The sequence below is a fragment of the Diabrotica undecimpunctata genome, chromosome 4 (genome assembly GCF_040954645.1).
Source record: "Diabrotica undecimpunctata isolate CICGRU chromosome 4, icDiaUnde3, whole genome shotgun sequence".
In the NCBI taxonomy this organism is placed as follows: Eukaryota; Metazoa; Arthropoda; class Insecta; order Coleoptera; family Chrysomelidae; genus Diabrotica; species Diabrotica undecimpunctata.
The window spans coordinates 88,207,313-88,220,998 of NC_092806.1; positions in this window are offsets into that span (position 1 = coordinate 88,207,313).

Here is a 13,686-nt window from a genome sequence, read left to right on the forward strand (position 1 = left end):
CCTCATCTAGCACTAGCACCTTTTATCGGAACGACCACATCGAGCGTCATAGACGGAAGATGGTTCTTGATAACTGGTCCTCATAAGACACCTAACTCTCACTTATGGCTTCACACGCCACACCCCGGGCAACTGCATTGGTCTGCAGGCTAAACTAAGTGAGGGTAGACAGATATGTCGAAAATTTCACCGAATGACTACCGGTATAAGTAGTCCCCCACTTGTCGGTCAACAGCTTCGGGTGGAAGAATTGACAAGTGGTAGGGCAACCCCTTGTCCTAGAGGTGAGAAATTACCTCTAAAGGCGGAGGAATCAAGATTGATCAACAGCATGGAGATGCGGAAAGCAACGGGAAACTACCGCATTAAAGATCTATAAGATATCCCTAGTATAGTTAACATGGCAAGCGACAAGTGGCAAGTAGAAATGACCCTAAGTCCCCGGCAGCCCTTAGATGGGCATAGGGTGCGAAGAATCCCCGGGAGGATAAAGATTGCTACATGGAATGTGCGAACCATGTATGAAAGCGGCAGAGCGCACAATATCGTCAAAGAGATGGAAAGACTAGACATTAATATACTAGGAGTCAGTGAAACTCGGTGGCCTAACTCTGGGTAATGTACAATTCGAAACCACACAATCTACTACTTCGGAAATGTCAATAAGACACACAGAAATGGAGTAGGCGTAATCGTGTCCCCATCTATAAAAAGTGCAGTAAAAGCATACACTCCCTTCTCAGACAGAATGTCACTCCTTCAGCTGAAAGCATATCCACTCGATCTAAATATCATACAAGTATACGCGCCAACAGCAGACAAAGATGACGAGATTGTGAAAGAATTTTACCAACAACTGGAAACCCTGATGAGAATGACCAAGAAAAGCGAAGTGACATTAATAATGGGCGACTTCAATGCAAAGGTCGGCAGAGGTAAGGTGTCAAACGTTGTGGGCGGTCGCGGATTAGGAACTAGAAACGAGAGACGGGAACGTCTCATACGCTTCTGTCAGGAACAAAAACTATTAATAACTAATACTTTTTTTAAACTGCCCCCTCGCAGACTTTACACCTGGAAGTCGCCAGCAGACTCGAAAGAAACAAATGTAAGAAACCAGATCGACTTCATTGCCATACCAGAAAGATTCAGAAACTCAATCACATCAGTGAAAACCTATCCCGGGGCTGACGCTCAATCGGATCACAACCCAGTGGTGGGTAAACTAGGAATCAAACTAAAACGTATAGAAGGGAAGCCTAACAAAACCAAGATAAACATTAGGAAATTAAAGGATCCCAACATTAAACAACAAATACAGGAATCCTTAAGAAGAAACATTGGAAACTTGAGTGAACCCGCACAAGACGCAGTTGCTAAATGGGAAGAAATAAAAAGAGCTGTTGAAATGACAAACAAGACACTTCTGTTACAGGAGCGCGCAAAGAAGAAAGAATGGATGACGGATGAAATCCTTGATATGATGGAAGAAAGAAGACAACACAAATGCAAAAATCAAGTGAAGTATCAAGAAACAAGTCACAATATAAAAACAAAGATAAAGGAAGCGAGGGAACGCTGGCTGAAGGAGAAATGCGATGAAATCGAAGAGTGCGACAGAAGATATGACTACCACAACATGCACAAAAAGATCAAAGAATTAACAACTAAAAAGAAAACCAATAATCCCCACCCGACACTAATAGACGCAGACGGTAACCTTATATCAGACGACTTGAAGCTCATTGACACATGGAAAGATTACGTAGAACGACTTTTTAACGATAAACGCAGAGCGACAGTGGACCAAGATGACGACATGACTGGACCCAAAATACTAAGGTCTGAAGTGGAAAAAGCCATTTCATCGCTAAAAAACGACAAAACACCAGGTCCCGACAACATACAGAGCGAGATCATAAAACTCCTATGCGAAACGGATGACCACTTCCTCGATTTTCTGACAGGCCTTTTTAACACCTTTTACGACAAAGGGGAGATTCCGGAGGAATGGCTTCGATCGACCTTTGTAGCCATACCTAAAACACCAAGTGCAAAACACTGTGATCAACACCGCTTAATAAGCTTGATAAATCACATTACCAAAGTTTTCACCAAAATCATACACAATAGAATATATAACAAATGCGAAGCAAATATATCGGAGTCACAGTTCGGATTCCGAAGCGCATTGGGCACAAGAGAGGCGATCTTCAGTCTGCAAGTTTTAATTCAAAGATGCAGAGACATGCACAAGGACGTCCACTTGTGCTTCATCGACTTCTCCAAGGCGTTTGACAAGATCAAACATGATAAACTCATGGAAATGCTCAGGAAGATGCATATTGATGGCAAGGATCTGCGCATAATAACCAGTCTTTATTGGAACCAAAGTGCTGAGATAAAGATGGGCAACTTACACAGTGGAAAGATAGATATTAAAAAGGGTGTACGACAGGGATGCGTCCTCTCGCCGCTCCTGTTCAATATATACTCTAAACAAATCTTCAGAGAAGCACTGGGAGAAGTTTCGGAGGGTATCAAAGTAAGCGGAGAGGTAATCAATAATATTAGATATGATGACGACACAGTTATTATCGCAAATGACTGCAACGAGCTTCAAAGACTCATGCAAAGCATACACACAGCAAGTCAAGAATATGGTTTAGAACTCAATACAACCAAAACTAAATGCATGCTCATCAGCAGAACACAACAACCTCCGATGCAATTGACATTAAACAACCGAAAAATAGAACAAGTGGAGACATACACATACCTTGGAACCACAGTCAACACAAAATGGGACCAGTCAACAGAAATAATATCACGAATTGAAAAAGCGCGAAACGCGTTCAACAATATGAAAAAGTGGTTCACAAGCAAAATCTCATTGGAACTAAAATTAAGACTGGTCAAGTGTTATGTCTTCCCGGTCTTGTTCTATGGAGCAGAGGCATGGACCACAACGCAAGCCACCCTGAAGAAACTAGAATCCTTTGAGCTGTGGATATATTGCCGTATTCTTCGGATATCCTGGACAGACCACATCACTAACGTGGAAGTAATGCAGAGAATAGGCAAAAGCAAAGAAATAATCTTCACCGTAAAGAAACGGAAGCTTGAGTACTTCGGACATGTCATGAGGCATACTAAGTACCGGCTGCTACAGTTAATAGTCCAAGGAAGAATCGACAGTAGGAGGGGACCGGGAAGAAGACGACACTCATGGATGCATAACTTGCGACAATGGTTCGGACTAACATCGACCGAACTGTTCAGAGGTGCCGTAAACAAAGTCAAAATAGCCTTGTTAAAAGCCAACGTCCGAAACGGATAGGGCAAAGGAAGAAGAAGAAACGGCCTCACGAACCATAGTGAGGAGATTAAGGCATTTAAAAAGTTAAATAATCTTGATATTGCAATGTAATTTATGTATGTCTTTTGTGTCTTTATTTAATTTATAATGTCTTTATTAATTTATTATATTGTTCTTATTGTAGTTTATTAAAAAGCACGATAATTTATATAAGTTTATTAACCACTAATTAATACATAATTTATTTTAGGCGAACGTAACAATTAAAATCGCGGCCGCGGGTTCAGATATTAACCGTTCCTCCATATAAAAATGTTTTATTTATATACATAAATCGCCGTTATCTCGAAAAGTCTAAAACCTTCTTGAGTAGACTGGACGGCGAAAACGGTAAGGGCAAACTGGATTTCCCATCGACTCGCCTCGAACTTTGTTTTTATAACATAGTGGGACCCATCGTGTGTCAGGTAGGCATTACCTAGAAAATACGTGAATGAATGAAAATATTAGTAATAAACATATTTACGGTTTTGGGTCAGAATTTATCGTAACATTGCCCCCTCTTAAAAGATTGTTCCTCCTGGAACCTTGTCGGGACTGGAACCGGAACGGTATGCTGGTATCGGCAACTGGACCCTCTTTTACAACTTCCAGTTGTATAAAAATGACAAGGGACGGATTTCTCTCCGCACCAGTAACTATGCGGATTGCAACAGACTAACACCTGGACTTCGGTGTCTTTAAAGATCTCTTCCACCATATTTCGGATAACCCTCCAATCTAATTGGCGGCATTCCAACTTTGGCATGGCTAACTTTTGCACGTCGGACTCTAGTACGGGCTCTCTCAATTGAAGTAAGGCTTCCCATACATCTCGGTAGGTAGGTTGGTCACGGGCAGTGTCTTTTGTTACCAGGTAGAAAAAGTAACGTGATACATCTTGGAGTTTTAAGGTTTTACCGGGAGCTGGCACCTGGCATTGAAGTTCTGCAACTCGACCAAACTTCTTTCGAAAGACGGATGCCAACCCTGGTGCGTCTTTGATACTGGCCGGGATGGTAAGGGCCAGCGAGTAGTCATCGGGGATCGCGAGTAGATCTTGCTTTTCTTCAGTGGTAACACCATGTCTTGCTTTACCGGTACCTCCATAGGCACCCATGAATTCCTCAAACGTGAGGTCAGACACGTCTTGGACTTGGTTTACTTCCACTTCTTCATATACGTCGTGGTCACCTTCGAAAGACGCCAGCCGGTTATGGTGTACTATCATCGGCTTTCCCTTCGGAATCTTGCTTATTCGGTAGATGACATCGTTGATCTTCTCCATAATTAGGTATGGGCCTTCCCAAAACTGTGGGAAAACAACCTTTTCGCTTCTTGGGATTATACAGCCATACTTTGTCGTTCTTCTTAAAGCAACCCTTTTCGGCTTGTGTATCGTACCGTTTCTTCATTCGGTCGCTAGCGATCTGAAGGTGGGAACGGACCAACTCATGTACATCGACTATTCTTTTTCGTAATTCGATCACATAATCTTCACCAGCTACATCTTCTCCAGGTCGACACCCAAACTCTAGATCACAAGGTAGTCGCATTTCGCGTCCGAATAGGACTCTGGCTGGTGTCTGGCCTGTTGATTCGTTAACAGCAGATCTGTAGGCCATTATGAAGAACGGAAGGTATTGGTCCCAGTCTCGCTGATGATCGGACACCATCTTTGTCAAATATTTGCCGACTGTCCTATTCATCCGTTCTACCATACCATCAGATTGCGGATGATATGTTGTAGTTCTTGTTTTCTTCATGCCTAGTATATCACATATTCCTTGGAATAGATCGCTTTCGAAGTTCCTGCCTTGGTCACTATGTATCTCCAAAGGCACTCCAAATCGGCTGATATATTCTTGGATCAACTTATCTGCAACGGTGGCGGCCTGCTGGTCTGGAAGTGCGTAAATCTCGACCCACTTAGTAAAGTAATCCATTACTACCAACATGTACTTGCCTCCATTTTCACTTTCTGGAAATGGCCCAGCGATATCCAAAGCTATTCTTTCAAACGGGCTTCCAACATTATATTGTCTCATAGGAGCTCTCCTTTTTCGGTAAGGCCCGTTACTCGTAGCACAAATAGTACATTTCTTACACCAGTCTTTTACGTCGACGGAACTGTTCATCCAATAAAACCGTTCATGATTTCGCTGAAGGGTTTTCTTTACACCAAAATGCCCTCCTGATGGACTGTCGTGTAACTGACGAAGTACTTCGGCTATTCTGCTCTTTGGGATCACCAACTGTCTTCTCCTCTCTGAATCGTCATCATTTTCCAGGACTCGTTTGAGCAAGCCATCTTCGATGATAAATGAGTCCCACTGGGCCCAATACGTCTTAACTACTGAGCATAGGTTTGATATTTCCTGCCAAGGTGGTCGACGGTTTTCCTCTTTCCATTTTCGGATTTTCTGTATAACTGGATCTCTCCTGTTCTTCCCTTATCTTAGTAGGCGTCCAGTCGTCGTTGACAATCTTCGTTCTTAGCACTGCTGCTATTCTTGGAGTCGTTCGATCCACCTGGCTATCTGACCCTCTGGATTCTTAAACTGCATCAACCACTTAAGGGCGGCATGGTCGGTTCGGATTAGAAACTTTCTGCCATAGAGGTATTGATAGAAGTGCTCTACTGATTTAACTACTGCTAGAAGTTCTCTTCTCGTGACGCAATAATTCCGCTCAGGTTTTGAAAGAACTTTACTAAAATATCCGAGGACTCGTTCCTGTCCTCCTTGAATCTAAGACAGCACTCCTCCAATTCCCACATTACTTGCATCCGTATCTAAGATGAACTCTCCTTCTGGCAGTGGATACCCTAAAATTGGTGCTGTTATTAGATGCTTTTTTAAGGTCTCAAAGGCATTTTGGCAGTCTGTATCCCAGCGGTATTCTCTTGCTTCCTCTGTAAGTCGCGTTAATGGCTTAGCGATATCTGCAAACTTCTTAATAAACCTCCGGTAGTAAGTACATAGTCCAAGAAAATTTCTCACTTGATGTTTGTCAGTTGGTTTTGGCCATTCCTTAATAGAATCGATTTTTCCCTTATCCACATCCACTCCTTCTTTACTGACTATATGACCCAGATAATTGACTTTACCTTGAAATAGCTGGCACTTCTTGGGGTTTAACATCAATTGGGCGGCTTTAAGTCGATTAAAAACGTTTTCTAAATTCTTCAAATGTTCTTCGAATGTCTTCCCCAAGACGATTATGTCATCTAAATAAACCAGGCATGTTTTCCAAGATAACCCTCTCAACACATTTTCCATAAGCCTCTCAAATGTCGCAGAAGCATTACAGAGTCCAAATGGCATAACGTTGAATTGCCACAATCCAGATCCTGCTTTGAAGGCTGTCTTTTCATTATCTACTGGGTTCATTTCTACCTGCCAGCATCCAGACTTCAAATCCAAAGTAGAAAACAATTTACTTCCAGCCAATGTGTCCAATGTGTCATCGATCCGAGGCAGAGGATAACTATCTTTCTTGGTAACGTTGTTCAGCAAACGGTAATCCACACAGGACCACCGGAGAGACCCATGGGCTCGTAGAAGGTTCTATTACCCCGTCTTTCTTCATTTCCTGAACAATCGTTTCAGCTTCTTCTCTTTTCGCCTGCGGTAATCGTCGAGCTGTTTGACGAATTGGCTTAGCATTACCAGTATCAATTTTATACTTAACAACGGTAGTTCTTCCCGTCTTTCCCCCTTTCGGTACGAAAATATCACGATACTGCCGAAGAAATTCCCTTAATTTCCTTTTCTCAAGCTGATTCAGAGACTGTCCTGCAACTGCAACCATTTGGTCGAATTTGTCGTTGGAATTATCATATGTTGTCGCCTGACGGATTATGGATGTCACAGGTATACAAGTTCCTACTTTTGTCTCTTTCTTTATGGTCACTGGGTAGTCGTTGACATTGATAAGTCTCACAGGAATTTCTTTAGCCGAAGTCACCAATTCCTTTCCAATTATAATTCCACGGCCAACCTCATCGTCGTGGTTTCAAGGCTCCATCATAACAGGTGTCCCTTCGTCTACAATTCCCTGTAGTCGCGCTACTATGATCGTTTCGCTTCTCGCAGCCACGACTGTATCTTCTGTAATGGCTGCTTGCACAGTGTTGTCATTATGTGGATGAAGAAATACCTCCTCGTTGCCAACTTTGATTACCTTATTCTTAAAATCCAATTGGAATCCATGCATATTCATTACGTCCATTCCTAATATAACATCCTCTTCGATGTCAGCAACTATAACAGTATGGACGAACTTTTCTGCTCCAATTCCCAATTGTACCTGGATTTCTCCATGAATGTTGGCATTTTCACCTGTAGCGGTCCGAAGTCGCAACCTCGTTGGTAACAGTTTCTTTCGGCTGTTTATAACTGTCGGGCGTATAATGGTTCTGGTCGCTCCGGTATCCACCAACAACGTATGCTTTTTACCATTTATGTCTCCATCTACATATACACTATCTTCACGACATTTCAAAGAAGCTATTAGTATGAGAGGGTCTTTGGAAAAGTTCTGGGTCGAAGCTGCCCCCCTAAGGCTGACCCGTTCTAGTTTTCCTGATGGTGAGTTTCTTGATTTGCGTCGTACTTGGGGTGCTTACAGGAGCTTCGTATGTGTCCTATTTCGCCACAATTCCAGCATCTGATGGTCTTCGTTTTCTTGTATGTCATGGTTTTCATCATATTAACGAGCTGGTCAAGTTTATCTTCATCTCCTTCCTCTTTTACAGTCCTAACTTTACTGTACCCGCCAGAGGCCTGCGTAGCTGACTCGCATTCGAGGTCGGCGGATAAGACATCAACCAGCGTCTTGTGACGAGCTAATCGTAGTGTTCTCTGCATTTCATGATCACGAAGACCATCAATAAACGTTTGAACGGCCAACTTTTCCATCATGTCTTCGGGAGCTGTTGGATAAGCATATCGTACTAATCTGGCAATATCTACCTCATATTCTTGAAGAGCCTCCTCTTTCTTCTGTCTACGATTTTTAAGCTGCGACTGATATACATGCTCCAAATGTTCGTGGCCATATCGCATATTTAACCTCTTCTTAAGTTGTTCGAAATCATCCGTCTCTTCTACGGCTATGGTCTGAAGCACATCTAAGGCATCTCCTCGAAGAGCGATAGTCAGGTTTACAGCCTTTTCTTTTTCAGACCATCCATTCGCTCTTGCAGCTGATTCGAACTGTTTCATGTAGTTATTCCATGACGACTTTCCGTCGAAAGTTGGGACTTTCACATGGACAGAACCTCCACTTCCTTCAAATTTCGGCCGTATTTCCAACTTACATTTCGTCTCGTCTATTTTTGTCTCTACTGTAATTGGATTGTTTCCTCTCTCTGCCGACCATGTTTCCTCCAGCTTCTTTTCCATCTCTTTCCATATCTTTTCTTCGAAGGCCAACATATCGGCAGCAACTTGGTTTTTTAACGAAGATATTCTATCGTCCAGGGCAGACATCTCAGAAGTGACTTTAGAGATTTCCGAAGAGATGTTAGCACAGACTTTGCTTTCCAGCGAAGAAATCTCGTTAGAAACTTTGTCTTCCAACGAAGCGATGTCGCCGGAAACTTTGGCTACATCACCAGAAACTTTGGCTACATCAGAAGAAACTTTCGAAATATCGTCAGAAACTTTGTTCTCTAATGATGCGATGTCACCAGAAACTTTTGAAATATCGCCAGAAACTTTGTTCTCTAATGATGCGATGTCACCAGAAACTTTGGCCACATCACCAGAAACTTTCGCAATCGACGAGATAACAGCAACATGCTTATCTTCAAATATATAAGTTTCCGGATCCAAACCGTCTTCTTTTAAAGCATTCTTTAGTCGTTGGACTAAATCAGCCATTTTCCCGGTAGAAGCTAATTCCCTATCTTCAAGATGCCTTCTTAAATCCGTAACTGTGAGCTCATAAATCGTAGCCATTTTCACAATTTATTTTATATTCACTTGTAATTTATTTTCGCAATTTATCTTATGTATCCCACTTCTGACACCAATGCAATGTAATTTATTTATGTCTTTTGTGTCTTAATTTAATTTATTATATTGTTCTTATTCTAGTTTATTAAAAAGCATGATAATTTATATAAGTTTATTAACCACTAATTAATACATAATTTATTTTAGGCGAACGTAACAATTAAAATCGCGGCCGCGGGTCTTCAGATATTAACCGTTCCTCCATATAAAAATGTTTTATTTATATACATAAATCGCCGTTATCTCGAAAAGTCTAAAACCTTCTTGAGTAGACTGGACGGCGAAAACGGTAAGGGCAAACTGGATTTCCCATCGACTCGTCTCGAACTTTGTTTTTATAACATAGGGGGACCCATCGTGTGTCAGGTAGGCATTACCTAACAAATACGTGAATGAATGAAAATATTAGTAATAAATATATTTACGGTTTTGGGTCAGAATTTATCGTAACAATATCATGATGGTCTCTGAAGCTCATACGACAAACAAGAGCCATTTTAGTATGCCAGATTTTTGCACCTTTGTCACACCACACCCAATGGGAAAAGGTCATGGTGGAACTGCGTTAATCATTAGAAGTAACATAAAACATCATGAAATAAATAAAGTGTGTGAAATCAACATTCAGGCAACCTCTATATCTGTAGAACTTAGTAAAGGACACATAACGATGTCAGTTGCGTATTGCCCCCCTGGTAAAATAATTAAAGAAGAACATTTTCTAGTTATTTCAATGGGCTTGGTCATCGCTTTATTGCAGCAGGTGATTTTAATGCAAAAGTTTAAACGAAAATAACTTGACTACAATTTCTACTGGGCAACCAACCTACTGACCTACAGATAGAAATAAAATACCTGATCTCATCGATTTTGGTATCATAAAAGGAATAAGTAACAACTTTTTAGATATTAAACCTTCCTTTGACCTTTCGTCGGACCATTCTCCCATATTTATTGATGTGATGGAACATGTATATAATACAAATAAATACCCCATGTTTTCAAATCATAAAACAAATTGGAGTCTGTTCAGATTTAATATTCAAAATGCAATTAACTTAAATCTTCCTCTTAAAACAAATATTGAGGAAGCAGTTCATCACCTTACATCAATAATTCAACAGGCAGCTTGGAGAGCAACTCCAAATCTAAATCAGAGTAATAACTGTGAACCATATCCACATCATATAAAAATCTTAATCAACGAAAAGAGAAAACTAAGAAAACAGTGGCAAACTTCCAGATCTCCTGCGAACAAAACTGAACTGAATAGGGCTACTCGTTTGCTCAAAAGAAAACTACACAAATACAAAGATCAAGGCATAAACGAATTTCTTGAAAGTCTCACTGAGACGGATGACACAAATTACTCTATTTGGAAACCTTCTAAGAAACTTAAACATCAGATTAAGCATGATGGTCCCATCAGAAATGAAGATGGCGATTGGGCCAAGGCCGATGAAGATAAAGCACAAGCATTCGCTAATCATCTCAGCCAAGTTTTTTAACCTCACTCCAGAACTATCTCAAAGGAAGAAGAAGAATTTATTCACAAGAACTTAGATGCACCCTACCAGATGTCACCTCCTATAAAAAATATCAAAATTAACGAAATTAAAGAGATAGTTAAACATCTCAATACTAAAAAAGCTCCAGTGTATGATTTAATATCGGGAAAAATCTGCAAAAATTTACCCGATAAAGGATTTTGGCTGGTTATGTACATATTTAACGCTATACTAAAGTTAGGCTATTTTCCGTTTCAATGGAAAATGGCACAAATTATTCTAATACCGAAACCAAATAAAGATCCACACGAACTATCATCTTATCGTCCAATCAGTTTGCTTCCCATTATCTCTAAGATATTTGAGAGGATACTCCTTCAAAGAATGAATTCTATAATCGACAGAGAAAAGTTAATACCTGATTATCAGTTTGGATTCAGGCAACAACATGGAACAATTGAGCAGGTACATAGAGTTGCCAAAGTAGCAAGAGATGCAATTGAAAAGAAAGAATACTGCACTGCAGCCTTTTTGGATGTCTCACAAGCATTTGATGAAGTATGGCATAAGGGGCTGCTATCTAAAATAAAAACTCACTTTCCTCATTCTCTGTATGCACTTCTGAGATCCTATCTTACCAATTGATATTTTCAGGTCAGATGCAATGAAGTCAAACATATCTCCAATTCTATCGGGAGTACCTCAGGGGAGTTAATTGGGACCAACTTTATACTTACTCTATACGGCAGATATTCCCACAAGAGTAAACACCACAATTGCTACCTATGCAGATGATACTGTGATAATGGCTTCTAGCTCGGTTCCTGTTACAGCCTGTCAAAATTTACAAATTCATTTAAATGAACTAGAGAAATGGTTAAAACTGTGACGAGTTAAAGTAAATAGCAGCAAATCAGCACATATAACATTTTTACTTTACGAAAAGAGAGTGCACCATCTGTGAGCATAAACAATACCATAATACCCAAAAAAGTGATGTTAAATACTTGGGAGTACATTTTGACAGCCGACTAAATTGGGGAAAGCACATCTGGACAAAGCGACTGCAACTAGGATTAATATACAGGAAAATGTATTGGTTTATGAACCAAAATTCCAAATTAAGTCTACACAATAAATTATTACTGTATAAATGTATTCTAAAGCCAGTTTGGACCTACGGTATACAGATATGGGGTACAGCATCTAATTCTCACTTACTGAAACTTCAACGTTTCCAATCTAAAGTTTTGAGACATATTACCATGGACGTATAAATAAAGAAGGACCGGGCTATTTACATCTTTACATGAAGCCATGAGATCGCCACAGTCATAGGCACAAATCCCTAATTTGACGTTGCCAAATTATTTTTTTTCCAAGTCAATCTTCGAAATAATTTTCGATTTTTAGTATAATTTATTGAAGTTATACTTCTATACGCGCGCTCCACGTTGGAAATTTGTATGGGAGTGAATCTGTGAAATCATTACATATGTAAGATAATGAGTAAGAGAGAGACAGAAGATATATTTTCTCTCTCTTCCTCTCTCGAATATAAAAATGTTCCTTTTGTATATATATTTAATATTATATATATATATATATATATATATATATATATATATATATATATATATATATAACAAAATATTTATTAATATTATTATTTATGTGATATGTTTTGTAATATTTATTAAATATTCATAATTATATTAGTCTTTTGTATTTCAAAATAATAATCTCAATAAATCACTGTATGACCCAGAACTGTCAATTTTGAAATACGTTTGTGTCATGTCCTCGGTAGTATAGTAGTTAGTATCCCCACCTGTCACGCGGGAGACCGGGGTTCGATTCCCAGTGGGAGAGGACTTTTTTATTAATATTATTACTTGGTAAATTAAACATATGCGTAAGTAGAAAAGTTATGTATATTATTGTCATTTTTAAATACTTATGAATATTGCATTTTAATTTGTATTGTATTATTATATTGAATTATGTTGCACTGTATTGTAGTGTATTTTTTATGTATGTTATTGTCATTTTTAAATACTTATGAATATTGTATTTTAATTTGTGTTGTATTATTATATTGAATTATGTTGCAGTGTATTGTATTGTATTTTTATATTCTTCTTCTTCTTCTCATTGCGCCGTCTCCTTTCGAAGGTTGGCGATCCAAATGGCAATTGTAGTTTTGGAAACTGCTGCGCGAAAGATCTCTGCGGATGAGCGGTCGAACCATCTCCTCAGGTCTTTCAGCCACGAGTTCTGGCGTCTTCCTACTGATCTTTTGCCCTGTACTTTTCCTTCCAGTATAACTTGAAGTAATTCATATCTTTCGCCTCTCAGCACATGACCCAAGTATTGCATTTTCCTCTCTTTGATTATTCTTAGTAATTCTTTTTGTTTACACATGCGACGAAGTACCTCAACATTAGTAACTTTTTGTACCCATGGAATCCTCAACATTCGTCTGTATATATACACCTCAAAGGCATCTATTCTTTTTTCTATTTCAGAGTCCATTGTCCAACTTTCACAGCCATACAGTAAGATAGAAAAAACGTAACATCTGATCATTCGGATTCTAAGCTGTAGACTAAGGTCTGATCTTGTAAAAAATGTTTTAATGCTCATGAATGTTTTTCTTGCTTGTTCGATTCTTGATAGGATTTCTTTTTTTGGATTACACTGACTATTGATATTTGTTCCCAAATATTTTATGGAATTTACCTGTTCTATTATTTGACCCTTGGCATACACCTGTACGTTTATTGGTGTCTTTGAA